The sequence below is a fragment of the Mus pahari genome, chromosome 4 (assembly GCF_900095145.1).
Source record: "Mus pahari chromosome 4, PAHARI_EIJ_v1.1, whole genome shotgun sequence".
NCBI classification, from domain to species: domain Eukaryota; kingdom Metazoa; phylum Chordata; class Mammalia; order Rodentia; family Muridae; genus Mus; species Mus pahari.
This window is the reverse complement of record NC_034593.1, coordinates 18190362-18204749: the sequence shown is the minus strand read 5'-3', so window position 1 is coordinate 18204749 and position 14388 is coordinate 18190362.

Genomic DNA, 14388 nt, shown 5'->3' with positions numbered 1-14388 from the left:
TCTCTCTCTCTCTCTCTCTCTCTCTCTCTCTCTCTCTCTCTCTCTGCACTTTGTTCATCTGTGTGTTTCTATTCCGAACAACTGAAGGAAAAATCTTCTCTGATGATGACTAAGACAGTGATTTATGAGTATAACAGAATGTTGTAGGAGTCATTGTATGGCTACATCCCTTTATCAGAACAGTTGTATTTATTTTGCACCCTAGGTCCTTGGCCATTTAAGCAAGGTCAGGAATGCATGAAATGTGTCTTACATCCAATCAGATATTGCTTTGTGCTTCTATTTAACAAGTGCATCATGCAGGTAGGTCACTATCATAGTTCAGAGAGTTTGTAGCTGAGTGAATATATATGTTTCTCCTTTGTTAAACTGCAGAGTGCCTTCCAGTACCATGACTACTAGTCAGTATAACATTCTAGGTAGGTGGGCAATAGATCAACATCCCTGTGTTCAATGTGTTTTGTAGTTATTGTTTTCAGCAATAAGAGCTAACGTCAGTTTGTGGAAAAACCACCAATAGATTGGGTTGTTTGGGGTTGGCAGCATGTACAGCACCTGTAAAGGTCTGGGCCTGATGGGTCCCAGTGCTGAGGATGGAAGTTTGGACACACATCCTTACTCTAGATGCTACTTCCAACTGAAAATCACTCCAAAATGAGAATTTAGTTTTCTGCAACTGAGTTTCACTGGGAAACATTTAGCTACAGAAGGCAAACACAAAATAAACTCAATGACATTTTTGGAGGGTATTTTTCTTCTTGTCATCTCACAATGCTTTTTCTGAGCATATTTTTCCCTTATCCTACAGATCTTCAGCTTATGTATCACAGTATCTAATTCCATTTTAATTATTTGTTTGTTTGTTTGATTGATTGTGTTTTATGTGTGTGTGTGTGTGTGTGTGTGTGTGTGTGTGTGTGTATTTGTTTTTCTCTCCATTTGCTTGGATTTATTTTATGTTATTTTATTTTATATTTCAATGTTTGTTTTATTTTGATGAAATGCATAATTTATTAATAACAAAATAACTCAGGAGATGTTACCATAAGATGTGTTAATCTAGATGTTTGATGTAACCAATAAACCCTACTCTCTCAAAACCATAACACAGCAAAATATCTTCCCCTTACAATTTAAAGTGAGTCAGTCATATGGCTACTCTTTAAGCTCTGAGAAAGAATCATAGAACTTTTTGATTTAAGGTGACAAAAATATTATATTGTTTTACTCAAGGAGGGAAAGCCAATGTAAGGGCATGTGATTGAATGGGAATAGTTGACTATAGATGTATATTTCATAATGAGCAAAAAGAGTTGTTTGTAAGGGTGGAGAGGTGGTGAGGATTCAGGAAGAATTAAAGAAGGATTCCTATGTGCAGAATATATTGTATGAAAACATTCTATTTTCAAAAAAAAAGACCATGGAAAATATCATTACTAGGGGTGGGGTAGTTCCATTCATATTTCAAATACTAGAAAGTGAAAAAACACATGTTCATAAATTGTACAAAAATATTTCTAGTAAGCAAAATGCATGCAACCTGTGTGTTTATCAAGTGATAAACAGATGAACAAAATGTGACATATCTGGTTAATGAACTAGTCCTCATATAAGCAAAGAAATGAGAGATGTACACGAGGTATGCTATAGATGACATTTGAAATTATTGTCATGGAAATAACATAAAATATATATTATAGGATTTCATTCATCTGAGGAGACCGGAGGCAAATACAGAGAGGTAAGGTCATTGCCAGTAGTCAGAGGCTCCCAGTTACTAAGAGCTGGGCATGTTTGTTGATGGACACAAGTTTTTATTGGGAGATGAGGATCTAGAATGCAATAGTGGAATTAATATACAACTTGAAAATCACTGATTTATGTACTAAAAACTAATGAAATTTTGTACCACATGAGAATTACCCAAACACAAGTAACAACAACAACAAAACAAGTTGGTACATTTGACAAGACTTTACTAGACAAAGACTGAGAATAGGCAATGACGATTAGTGACAGATATACAAGATGTCATTATTTACTACCCATCTACTGATCTGTGTCAAGCTCCTAAGCCCTTAGGCATCTATTTTCCCTCAACAAAGATGAAGTTCTGGTTGTATGGCACTTTTTCATTGTGTATTAAACAGCCCTAAAGTTCTGGTACTTCATGCATTTAATGTTTCCTATCACAATAATGATCTTCTCATGGAAGCACATGCCATTCTCTGATCTTAAACCAAACAAGTAGTAATCAGTTCTATACCAGGCATTGCCATTGGTGGATGATTACTTTTGTTACTTCAAACATTCCTTGTCCTTGAACAATGATATTCATTCAGCACAGGATTCCTTCCTTTCTGATCTCACTCAAAATTACTACCTATGTGAAAGGAAATTTGAAAAGAAATATAATAATTAAAAAAGTTATCACATCAAAGTTTGGCAACACAAGCCAACAGAAGGAAAAGAGCCCAACAAACGACACAAGAGATAATTCATTTTCACCCACAGGAATTTCACAAAAATACACTAAACTAGAAGCCAGTGCACATGAGCACAGAGGACCTGGTACAGACTGCTGCAGGCCCTGTGCATACTGCCTCAGTCTCTAGGAGTTCATAATAGCTCTGTACATGTTCATTTTAGGGCCTTGTATTGGTATTGGTATTCTCCATTCCATCTGGCCTCTTGGTTTCCTGACCTGAGCATTCAGGCTGCAGAGGTGTGGTAGGGAAATCCCACTTAGGAATAAGTGTTGCAAGGTCTCTCACTCTGTGTACCAACCAGTTGTGGGTCTCTATATTTGCTCCCATTTACTACATGTGGAACTTCTCTGATGATAATTGAACAAGACAGTCATCTATGCATATAACAGAATGTCACAAGGAGTCATTTATTAATACAGTGTTTTTCTGTTTTTTTTTAGACCAATATTATTTTCCCCTATAGCTAAGAATGTTAAGCATCTCCTGAATTGTTTCTTTTCCAATTAAGTTTTGTCTATTAAGAATTTTCTGTTTAGTTGCATACCACATTTTTAATTGGGCTTCTTGTTCTCTTGATATCAAGTTTCTTGAATTCTTAATGTATTTTGGGCATTAGTCCTCTATTGGATATGTGAAGGAAAGCAATAAAGGGAAATATATTATAAATACAAATTTAATACCCGAACTGGCTTTGGTCAGAAGTAAAAATGTATGTTTATATTATATTATATACACATATATGCATACATACATATATATGAATGCATTTCATGGTGTACTCAAGAACATATATCTAAGGAAAGAGACTGTGTTTAATATACATTCTTTAGTTGAATCTTTTTATGTTGCAACATATACTGTCATTTTAATGAAGTATTTCAGTACTTAATCATTTAAAAACTATTTTATTATTTAAAAGAAAACTTAATTTCTCTCTACCATTTAGATAATTAAATTTTAAAGTTATAACAATCATCAATGTACCTAAAATAAAAATCTAACAAACATTTCTATAAGCTTAACTGAAATTTCAAAGTGCAACTGCCACATATTTTCAAGTAGCTGAAATGTTGATCTATACTATATTCATCCATAGGAAGATATTGTTAAATGATTATTGATTAGACCACAATGATTATCATATAAGTTCAATATAGTTGCAGTTTAAATCATTTTTGCTTTTTGAGACAAATTTACTATGTAGCCCCAACAGCCGTGGAACTTGCTATGTAGAAGAAAATGGCCTCAAATTTACAATCTCCCTGTTGCTGCCTCCAAAGTGCCTAGATAAAAGATGTATATCATTAAGCCTGGCTATAATCCAAATCTTAATAAAAAGTCTCCACTGAACTTCATAAAGTAATGTATTAACTACTTTTATCACCACTGTCACCAAAAATCAAACAAGAAACAGTTCAAAGGAAACCTCATGTTTGAGGGGATACAGTTTGTGATGGCAGAAAAGACTTTGCAGTGGAGGTGTCTCTTTGTTCATATCACATTGGCAGAACAAGAGGCAGAGAGAACTAGATGGTCATTGGCCTTTAACCTAATTCTTCTGGCCAAGTCCCACTTCTTTTTTTTTTTTTTTAATTATTATTTTCTTTATTTACATTTCAAATGCTATCCCGAAAGTTTCCTATACCCCTCCCCCCACCTCTGCTCCCCTACCCACCCACTCCCACTACTTGGCCCAGGCCTTGCCTTGTGCTAGGTCATAGAAAGTTTGCAAGACCAAGGGGCCTCTATTCCCAGTGATGGCCGATTAAGCCATCTTCTGCTACATATGCAGCTAGAGACACAAACTCAGGGGGTACTGGTTAGTTCATATTGTTGTTCCACCTGCAGGGTTGCAGCCCCCTTCAGGTCCTTGGGTACTGTCTCTAGCTCCTCCATTGTGGACCCTGTGTTCCATCCAATAGCTGGCTGTGAGCATCCACTTCTGTGTTTGCCAGGTACTGGCATAGCCTCACAAGAGTCCGCAATATCAGGGTCCCTTCAGCAGAATCTTGCTGGCATGAGCATTAGTATCTAGGTTTGGTGGCTGATGATGGGATGGACTCCTGAATGGGGTAGTCTCTGGATAGTCCATCCTTTCATCTTAGCTCTAAATTTTGACTCTGTACCTATATCCTTTCATGAGTATTTTGTTCCTTATTCTAAGGAGGAATGAAGTATCCAATGGTCATCCTTCTTGGTTTTCTTCTATTTTGCATAATGTATCTTGGGTATTCTAAGTTTCTGGGCTAATATCCACTTATCAGTGAGTGCATATCTAGTGACTTCTATTGTGATTGGGTTGCCTCAGTAAGGATGATACCCTCCAGATACATCCATTTGCCCAAGAATTTCATAAATTCATTGTTTTTAATAGCTGAGTAGTACTCCATTGTGTAAATGTACCACAGTTTCTGTATCCATTCCTCTATTGAGGGACATCTGGGTTCTTTCCAGCTTCTGGCTATTATAAATAAGGCTGCTATGAACATAGTGGAGCATGTGTCCTTATTACCAGTTGGAAGATCTTCTGGGTATATGCCCAGAAGAGGTATTTCTGGGTCCTCCGGTAGTACTATGTCCAATTTTCTGAGGAACCGCCGGGCTGATTTCCAGAGTGGTTGTACAAGCTTGCAATCCCACCAGCAATGGAGGAGTGTTCCTCTTTCTCTACTTCTTAAATTTTATAATTTTCTAAAACAATACCAACACGGAGTTACTAAGCAGTCAAATATATGAGCCTGTGGGAGACAATTTCCAACTAAATCATAGCAGGAATTTAAATATTACTTGAACAAAGAAAATTCATTCTTCCTAAAAAAGCAAATGAAGGTCTTTAAGCTACTAGACATCAAGAGGTATATAACCAAACTACTATGAGGTGTAACAAGACTGCATAAAACTAGAAAAGAATAAAGAACCTGAGAGAGAGTGTGTGTGTTTGTATGTATACATTGATATTGGACATTTGAGAAACTAATGGAGAACATGCCAGTGACTGCCATAGCATTAGTGACTGAAAAGTAGAACATTATCATTCTATATCATGTGGATTTTTAGTGTCAACTGAATTAGTGATACATATACAAGAAAATAAACCTTAAAATTCAAGATACAAAAATGGAAGTAAAACTATGTCAAAACAAAAAAAATAAATAAAACTCATTGGGAAAACCAATTCACTTTCTATCTTCACTGTATAACTAACTTCTACGTAGTATGTAGAAACAAAAAGAAAAAGTCAGCTCAATCCAGAGTCCTTAAGTCTGAAGATCAGCTTTTATCTTTATCACCCCTACCCTCAGGGACCATCAGAACAGAAGATGAATGAGAGATCTAGAGAAAGGGACAGAGTGGTGTGGAACTCTAACTTCTGAGCATGACATGGCTGCTTGATGCTTACACTCACAGCATCTGTGATCACCTGCATAAGACAGGGAACATTAACACAGGGTAAGCCTGGATTGACACAAGGGTCCACATTCTCTAAGGACATATATGTAGTGAAATAATGGTTTTTCAGGAGGGAGATTATCTTCTGTGTCACTAGTAAGGGGTGCATGCTCTTGAAGTCAACAAACTTTGAACCATGTTCCTGAAAGTAAGCTAATGCAACTCAATGGGTTATCTTCAACAATTACAGAAAAATTTTAAGGGGACTAGGTAGGGGAAGTAAATGATCTAGCAATAATAGGAATTGAGATAGGAGAGGGCAACCGAGGTGACTAATCCTATCTATGCATCTAGCAATGAATATCCATGAAAACACCTCACAATAAAACCCACTGTGCATCATAAATGCATACTACTGTAAAACAAAGACAACAGGACCGCTCTTACAATATTCAAAGAATTTACACGAATCAAAACCTAAATAGTAAGCTAGCCAATTAAAAACATGTGAGCTCAAAAACACAATTCTCAAAAGACACATTAGTAGCAGGAAAGAGTTTACAAAGTTGCTGACCTCATTGTTATGAAAAGCTGTGTAAATATTTCAATTCATAAGGGAGTGAAATGCATTTCTCTTGTATTGATTAGATGAATTTTACAAGTATAATAATTCCAAATTTACATGGATGTTGAGCCTTGGGAACTTTACACATATATTGAGCCATGAGAACTTTCAAATAAACACAAATTCCTCTAGCTGTTTCAAAGAAGATTTTGCCACATCTACAGAATTCACATTAAGTATCTTCTTAGCCCAGTAACTCACTAACACAAATATAATGTATAGGATTCTTGTTTGTGATTATGGGACATGTATAGGAAATTTTGAGAAGTATTTATAGCTTATCCCTAGGAAAGAATTAGAAATAGCATGCCAACCAAAGGCAAGAAAAACAAAGAATGTGATCCAATCAGTAATTACTCTGAAGCTAGAGATAAACTGTTCAATATGGCAGGTACTGGCCATATTTATTATTACACACTTATAGTAAGGGGCACTGTGAATATAGACTTTCCTTAGATTTCCATATTGGAAAAAGAGGCATGTAGTGAATATCATTGTAATTGAATCTCTTTCATGTATTCTCCAAATATATTCTAACTGCCTTTGCTATTTATTTTACTTTTACTATATTTTTTACTATTTTCAAATTTTACAGAATATATTTTGGTCATATATGCTCCTCTTCCATGAACCTCCTCATATCCTCCCTACCTTTCTACCCTAGTCTGTAACTAGCTACCTAGATTTTATGTAAATTCTAAGTGGGACATACTCATCTAAAACTTAAATGCTCACATAGACATGGGAGGGACAACATGCAATGGTTTTGTTTCTGTGTCTGCATTACCTCACTGAAGATGACTGTTCCTAGCTATATCCATTTACCAGATTTTATACATTCATTTAAAATTTTTTAGAATTGAATTAAAATGAATATAAAACATATCCAAACCTACGAGACACAACGACAGTGTTTCTAAGAAGAAATTCATAACACTGTCTACATCAAAAACTGAAATGCTGGAGAAGGTCCAGGGACAGGCACAAACTTGGATCTAGCTCAAGGGAATGTCTCAAGGCCTGACACTATTACTGAGGTTTTAGAGAACTCACAAAAACGGTCCTATCATGACAGTACTCCGGAAGACCCAAAAAGCAGCTGAAAGAATCAGATGCAGATATTTGCACCCAACCAGTGGACAGAAGCAGCTGACCCTGTGGTTGAATTAGGGAAGGCTGAAGGAAGCTGAGGAGAAGGGTGATCCTGTAGGTGACCAGCAGTCTCAATTAATCTTGAACCCCAAGATCTCTCAAACATTGGACCACCAAACAGGCAACACACATGAGCTGATATAAGGTCCCCAACACACATACAGTAGAGGACTGCCAGGTCTGTGTTCATTCAGAGATGATGCACCTAACCCTCAGAGAGTTTAGAGGTTAGGTGGGGTTGGGGGGGGCATCCACGTGGAGACAGGTGAGTGGGGAGGAGGTATGATATGAATCAGTCCGAGAGGAAGATTGGGGGCACAGGGAATAAAATATGGAGTGTAAAAAATAAATTAATAAGAATAAAAAAGAAAACCTAAAAAAAATGCTAGAGTCTTCAAAAAAAAAAAAAAAAGAAAAGAAAAGAAAAGAAAAGAAAAGAAAAGAAAAGAAAAGAAATTGCACCTGAAATGAGTAGATGGCAAGAAATAATGAAACTCGGGGCTGATGTCAGTGAAACTGACACTTCATTTCTGTCTATAGGGTCCTGGATCACAGTGATACATATGTTCAAAACTCATAGCTAAATTGGGGCATTTTTTCTCATTTCTCACTTTTATTTTTAAAATTGTGTTTCCCATAGCAAAATAAATGTAGAGGGTAATTTTTGAGATGTATTTAATCTTCATGTCTAAATATTACACTGGATACATGATATCAACATTTTTTTTTTGGCATGGTAAATGACAAAAGTATTACCAGATTGGATTCTAAAGTGTAACATAAGTTAGTATTCATTAATTAGTAATAGTTACAGGGCACACTTTAGTGACTATGTTATTTTAAATTTATGTCTGTATGTATTAAAATGCTAGCTGGAAAGTTAACACCTGCCAAAACAGAGCTTTGATTTCACTAGAAGTGTGTGGACAAAAGGAAAATTGAGAAGTTAGATATCCAACATTTACAATAAATTGCCCAGTTGCTGATGTATCCTTGTCATGCAACTGTTCCAGTTGTGTCCATTGAGTCCTGCTGACATGGAAGAGTGTGCCAGAGTCAATATTGGACTTGCTGCCAATCTCCACAGTAACATTCTCCATCGCACTCTGGGTTTCTGAGACGTGCTTCAGAACCCATCCTCACCACCATCAAAGAAGGGAACATGTCCACCTCTGATGACCACAAAGTTGGAGGTCACCAGCAGGTGCTTCTGTTTCACTGAACCTCATAAAACACAAAGTAAGTGGTAGGAGATGTTCCTAAATACTTTGGGAGGTTTGTCTACTATCTAGGAAAATCATTCCTTAGTTATACATTATCTTTTCATTCTGATCAATGAAGAGAAGATACATGTTATTTTGCTCATGATGACATCTATTTCCAATGAAAAGAACACAAAAAGTTGGTCATTGGGCATTATTACATCTAGGAGTAGTCATGAAATCATTTTTATCTTGTAGATATGTGAAACTTGCAAAGATGAAGGCCAAGAGAGGGAAATAAAGAATAATAGTCAAAACAATGAAAACTCAATTTAGTGTAAAACACAGGGACAGAGAGTGGCTCCCAGCAGCACCAGATCATACACATTAGACTGTGTGCCATGCAGTTGATGCTGCAATAACTCAAGTGTGCTACTATAGCTTTGCTTCAGCCAAACATTGGCATGAATGAGTGGGACTATGAACTGTAGTTATAAAATAAACAGTGGACAGATCTGGCCCATTAGCTACACAATGGACACTTCTCTCTATCACATTCAGTGACTCAAGACTGTATTCATTTGTAAAGGAGCTAGGACAGTTTTAAATAATTACTGTTACTTACCTTATGTTTAATCAAAAAAATAATATTTTCTTTTTTAAAAATAATATTTTTAGCAAATAATAACCTTATGGAATATGACAAAGAAAAAATAAAGAATTGAGTTACATTTATTACTTCATACCTGTCATCCTAGGAACTTTTTCTGTCTTTAAAGGAAGTTTAAAATAAGTATGAACACCTACAAAGCAGAGTGATAACATTGACCAGAAGGTGAATTGGTAGCAATTTGCCGAATGGGCTGCAAAATCTATATCTATTATGTAATAGGCAGATTGATCATTACAACAACTCAGCCTGCTGTAGTGATCAGATTTCTCATGCCAGGCTGTGTTTGTTATGCCACAAAGAAGCCAGCCTGTTTCTGAGTCCCTTTGTGAATATCAAAGGCAAATCTATTTTCTTCTCTATTCAGAAAGGCAGCCCACTCTTGAACAAACAGCTGCTGATGGCTTCAGGAGCTTTTGAGCCAAAAATCAAGGTAGATGAATATTTCAGTTCAATCAACACACAAAACAAAATTATCTCTTCATTGTAGATTCTCTACACTGTTCTTTCAAAGCCCACGACTCCTCACTGAAGCCGGACAATAGAGAAACATATTGAACCAGGTACTTTCTGTCATTTTTGTGTTGTGACTTGTCTCCTGAGAATACAATTTATGTTGAAAATATTAAATAAATATCATTTTCAGCCACCAAAGCTGTGCTTACATTGAGAAGAACTATGACATGGTAGAAAACTTGTTTCTCCTTTTACTCTCCTGACAGCTCTGTGTCCTTGCAATATCTGTCATGAAGCAAATGTTATTCTACAGAATCCAAGGAGTGTAGGGACATTTAAATCGAGTAGTTTTTCTGAAAGGAATGAATGTCAGCATCTGTCAGTAATCAACCATATGAGCTGATGGTGCTTTCTATTCAGTGAGCCAGGACAGCTTATAAAGACTCTTGGGAACATGGAACACTGCTTTGAAGAAGGAGTGCGTCAATGTGCTTATAAGAAGCAATATGTTAGCCACTTTGAGAGAGATTTTCATAGATTCCACTGTGACTAAACACCATACTATGTAAAGTGCAAGAAAGGTACTTCTATGTCATTTCCACATAACCAGGAAGCTGAGCTTCTGGAAGAAATCCTTAGCCTTGATAGAATTCAAGAGTATTTATATTTTATTTCCTGGTCCTAGAGGGATAACCTAGAATTTAAGCATACTTATTGCTCTTGAAACCATGTTCAGTTTCTAACATCCACATGCTAGCTCACAGCACCCTGTATTTCTAGTTCCAGTGGATTCAATACCCTCTTATGACATTCTTGGGCCCCAGACAAACACATTGTGTACACACATACCTAAGACAAACATTTACACATAAAATACAAATAAATAAATGTCATTTTAAAAAGAGTTCCTATATACATATATTTCTGCCAGAAAAATAACAGTTAATGAGGGAAAGCTGTTCCAGCGGACACATGAGAACAGAGGACATACTTTAATAAAGAGACACCAGAAAAAGCAATGAGTTGATATGTTTCAGATGGTTCCAGACATATCTACAATGAATACAAACAGTCCCTAATGTTCCAGATGGCCCTCAGTTAGAAGACATTGGAGATTGTCAGTACGCTTGAGTCACACTTCACAGATTACTGAGGACTCACCATATAATCTGGTTCTACAGAACACTCATGGTCATTGATGATTTCATCTCACTAGTTAAACTTCAGGTTATATACATTGTAATTAATTCTTGTATATACACATAAAGTGTACACATGCCAGCTGGTCATATGGATCTTCGTTAAACATTCTACCATACATCTGTTTAAACCACAGAACTACATACGACATTTTCTTTCTTTTAATAGATGCAGTGAAATGGTATGTATCAGGCAACAACCATCTGAAGAAAACTTCACTATTTGAACAATGAATAAAATTTATTGCCCATAATGTATTCTTAAACCCATGATAAGTGTATATCTGTATCAGTTACATTTCTTACTGATGTTAGAAAATGCCAGACAAAAACAACTTAAGCAGGATTTATTTTGGCACAGTGCCTATTAGTCACTTTTTCATTGCTGTGACAAAATACCCTGACAAAATCAACTTGAGGATAAAGGCTTGGTTTTGTTGTGTGGCTCTGAGGGATAGGTTCCATCAAGGTGAGGCAGGCAGGACAGTAGACAGGGAAAGTATGTAAGAAGGAACAAGAAGCTTGCTAGATCCTATTGCATCTGCACACAGGAAGCAGAAAGAAAGAGGAGAGATGGAGAGAGGACCGGGAGAGACAACTGGAATGTGAGGATATCTATGGGATGATCCAGAAACCTAGGGCAGTGGAAACTCCCAGGAATCTATGAGACTGACCTTACTTAAGACTTATAGCAATGGGAGCTATGGAGCCTGAACTGGATATTTCTTGTAACCAATCAAAACTGCCAACAGAGACATTGGGACATCAACTCAAAAACTATACCTTTGACCTACATTTTGCTCTGCTTACGAGCTATGCCAGGAAATTATTTGTCCTTAAGAAACTAATTGGTAATAAAATATCCTGCATTTAATTTCATACTGGAAATCAGTCTTCCTGGACAAGTGAATAGAGAATGTATCCATTCAAAGATGCTTCAGGTAACTCCCATATCAACAGTTCTCAGCTGGACCTAGATAGCAAATAATAGTTATTTCTGCTTTTTCATGAAGCACATATGCCCTTTGCCCCTAAATGAACATAAACATCCAGAGTTTTTGAACTCCTATTCTCTAGGGAGCAAGGGGGAATTTCTATATTAATAGATGAAAACCTTAGCTTGTGTATTCACCCAGAAGCCATCTTACCACTTCAAAGAGATAATCTATAAGGGAGCCTTCTGGCAGTCCAATATTTTCCCCAAATTGGATTTCTCTAATCCCTGAACTGTGACTAGAAAAGACTTCAGCCTGGAAAATGGATTTCTCATCTGTACTTCCTGAGGACTTGCCATGGCCACAGAGTAAAAGAAGCAATCATTCTTTTTTTGTCCATCACTCTGACAAACTGCATTCAGAGGACAGTTTATACCCCAGAATATAAGGGAGAAATAGTCTTGCCATTAGTTACCTCTTTATGGTTAAGCTTGTGTTCACCAAGTGTGTTAATGGACTATGTAATCCAGTACCATAGACAAGTATTGTGTTCATTGTGATTTCTTCTAGTTTTGCTCAGTAAATATTAAACTGCTTAACCATAGATTCTTCAAAAGCTTGAGAAAGGGAAAGCAAAAATAAATATGATCTCAGCCTGATTCTGTAGTGGTTATATAAAGACAAAAGAAGCATAGGTCCAGTTTCCAGAGCTCTGTAACCAAAAAGGTACCTTCTGTGTGCTTCCATGTCAGGAGGTTAAGGTTTGTGCCTGGTGTGATAAGGACAATGCTGTTGAATCACATTGATCTCAGGGAGATCCCTCAGACCCACATAAATGAGGAAGGAGAAATCCGAGTCTAAGACATTATCCTCAAACTTCCACATGGATACCATGGCACAGCCGTGCCTCTGACCCTGGTGATGCACATACATGTAAATACACATACACAAAAATAACAAGATATTAATGTAGGTAAGCTTATACCATATTTAATGAAATGGTTGCAATTCTCTCTTAATACTGTAACTAATAGCTTATATTTTAAGGTAAATTTTTGTGTAACACTAAGAGATAAAATCTATTGCCTATCCACCCGTGTTCTCCTCTCTCAGTGGGGTACATAGGCTGATGAGAGGGATCAGGGGTTCAAAGAACTTGTTATACAAGCTCCGCAAATCTGTAGAAATGTAAAATAAGGGACCTCCACCAGTGTGCCATGGCATGTACTCAAGCAAACACATCATGTATACCCAATAATAAAATAATTAATAATTATATATTTATGATAATAATAGTAGTAATTTCAATTAAAATCTCTACAAAGAAATTTGGATCTTTTTTCTTTTAGAAATTCTAGAAACAAAATATTTCCTTTTATTCTAATCACCTCCTGTATTTTTGTCTAGTTATTCCCTGGTTTTTATCTGTAGACATTGCAACAAAAGACAAATCCTTTAGTAACATGGGCACAGGGTATTCAGAATTATTTTTTTCAAATTTTTATTAGGTATTTACTTCAATTACATTTTAAATGCTATCCCCAAAGTCCCCTATACACCACCCCCCCACTCACCTACCCACCCACTCCCCCTTCTTGGCCCTGGCATTACCCTGTATAAGGGCATATAAAGTTTGGAAAACCAAGAGGCCTCTCTTCCCAATGATGGCTGACTAGACCATCTTCTGCTACATATGCAGCTAGAGACAGGAGCTCTGGAGATGCTGGTTAGTTCCTATTGTTGTTCCACCTATAGGGTTGCAGACGCCTTCAGCTCCTTGGGTACTCTAGCTCATCCATTAGGGACCCTGTGTTCCATCCAATAGCTGACTATGAGCATCCAATTCTGTGTTTGCCAGGCACTGGCATAGCCTCACAAGAGACAGTTATATCAGGGTCTTTGCAGCAAAATCTTGCTGGTGTATGCAATAGTGTCTGCATTTGATGGCTGATTATAGGATGGACCCCTGGGTGGGGCAGTTTTTGGATGATCCATTCTTTCGTCTCAGCTCCAAACTTTGTAACTGTAACCCCATCCATGGGAGCTTTGTTCCCAATTCTAAGAAGGAGCGAAGTCTCCGTATTTTGGTCTTCCTTCTTCTTGAGTTTCATGTGTTTTACAAATTGTATCTTGGGTATTCTAGGTTTCAGGGCTAATATCCACTTATCAGTGAATGCATATTATGTGAGTTCTTTTGTGATTGGGTTACCTCACTCAGGATGATACCCTCCAGATCCATCCATTTGCCAAGGAATTTCATAAATTCATTG